Here is a 2534-nt window from a genome sequence, read left to right as displayed (position 1 = left end):
TAAACTAAAATTTTAAATAATAATGTCGCAAAGGTATAAGTATTCATTCAACCGAAGGATCACTCTATTCACTTCTAAACACAATATCATAACTCATAGTACCCTTCAAGTACCTGAAAATCAACTTGATTGCTTCCCACTGACATTTTTCTAGTTTGAACATAAACTTACAAACTCAACTTACAACTTATGTCAAATCTGATATAGTGTATATCATAACATACATTAAACAACCAACAACACTGCCATAAGAGACATTTGGCATATACAGGGCAACCAGGCCCACAGCGCTGGACCTCAAAATTTTCTGTTGGGCTTTATAAATTTAACATCATAATGGTGTATATAAAAAGTAATGAACTTATATAACACATAATGAAACATATATAATTTTATTTGATTGATTTTTTATGTTTTTTTCAAAAAGTAATCTAAATAAATATTATTTACTCAGCTAAATATTAACCTAATTAGATCTTTTTAAAAAAATTATGACTTTCTATTCTCTTTCTTAAACAAAAAGTAAAAATAGAATCCTAAAATCAAAATTCAAGGTAGGTAGCTCAAATTTTTTTTAATTGATAATTTTTTTTATTTATTGTTGATTGTTTTGAGGTATATTATAAAACACTGTCCTTTTATATTTATCATTGTTTTATTGTTATAAAAGTTATTGTAATGTATGTTTTGCTTTGATATTTTATTGTTGCTAATTGTTTATTTGAACTTTAAGTAAATTTTAATATTATATACTAATTATTTCTTAACTTTTTTATGTATTCGTTTAACTTCAACGCTGCAGAATTTATCATTTCAACTTCGATTTTATTGAATTTATCAGTTCAACTTCAACTTTGCGGGATTGATCAATTTTAATTTCAAGTTTTAATTTAAATATATGGTTTTTTTAAATATTATATTATTTATTAGGGGCCTATTTTTATTATTAGTCTCGGGCCTCTAAAAAGTCAGGATTGGCGTTGAGAGCTTAAAGTGATTTGCCAATGGAATACTCATAACTTTCGAATTACTCGTGTCAATCTTATCTAACACCTTTTCAACATATATTTTATGAGAGAGAAATAACTTTCTAGCACTCATATCCCAATGAATTACCATACCAACTATCTTCTTAGCAGCACCTAAGTCTTTCATGTCAAACTCCTTCCGTAACATGATTTTCACTTCATTTACATCAATCAACATATCATTAACATACAGAAAAATAAAAGAGCCATCACCAAGGCTCCTAACGTAAACAGAACAATCATACTCAGCCCTTATATTGCCAATCTCAAACATGTATGAACCAAAGTGTTTATACCATTGCCTCGGAGACTACTTTAAACTATACAAAGACATATTCAATTTACAAACTAGTTTTTTTTTGTCGAGTGATAAAGAGTCCATATGGTTGCTCCATGTAAACTCGTTCATCTATAATGCTGTAAAGAAATGTTGTTTTCTTATCCATCTGCTCTAAATGCATGTCTCATCTGGCTATCAAGGCTAATACTTTCTTGATAGAAGTATGTCTGACGACCGGAAAAATCTTATCAGAATCAATCTCATTTTGTTGTAAGTATCCATTTGCCACAAGACGAGTATAAAAAATTTCCCTTTCTTTTTTTGTTATTATTGGTTTCCTCTTGGACACCCACTTATAACCAATGGCTCTTTTTATCGTAGGAAGTTGAACAGGTTCCCATGTCTGAATTTTTTCTAGGGACTCCATCTCATCCATCATTGAACTCATCCACTTAACTTACTCTTGGCTAACTATAGCCTCTCAAAAAATAGAAGAGTCTCCAAAACTGGTAAAAAGTGCATAGGCTATCAAGTTTTCATACCCATATCTTTATGGTGGTTTGGTTGAAGGGTGTTTTCTATCGTGTATCATGCACTCCATTAGAAACTTCACCTTACTGGTCAATTTCAGTATTAGATTATGGTTCTTGTTGTTGTTCACGCACTGCTTACAAATTGTTCATCGGTGGCCAATCAACATCCACACGAATCACAGTTTGCTAGAAGTTTCTTCTTCAAATCCTGATACATTTGTTGTAACTGGGTGCTTCAACATTAACTGCTCATACAAAATTATATCTTTGCTCATTATCGTCTTCTTTTTTAATCATATCCCATAACTAAAACCTTGTCACGCCTTTTGCGTAACCGATGAAGACATATTTCTCCGACTTTGGATCAAGTTTAGATCAATCTTCACTGATATATACACATAAGTAAGATTCCCATAAATCCTTAAATTGTTAAGATCAATATGATTACCTTCCCACGCATTCTCTACAACCTCCCCCTCCAATGAAACTCGTGGTGACCTATTAATAAGATAACACACCATGTTAATTGTGTATACCCATTGACCTTTTTATCCTTTGTTGCGCATGGGTAAAAAACAAGTAATAAAGACGTAGTAAAACGAAAGCGACACTTAAGCTGTATCGCAATGACTCTTGAATATTTTAACCAACAATTGAAAGAACGCGTTTTTTTAAGGTGATCGCAAAAACAAC

This window comes from Vicia villosa, linkage group LG7 (genome assembly GCF_029867415.1).
Source record: "Vicia villosa cultivar HV-30 ecotype Madison, WI linkage group LG7, Vvil1.0, whole genome shotgun sequence".
NCBI lineage: Eukaryota > Viridiplantae > Streptophyta > Magnoliopsida > Fabales > Fabaceae > Vicia > Vicia villosa.
The sequence above is the reverse complement of the archived record's forward strand: the minus strand, read 5'-3'. Positions refer to the sequence as shown.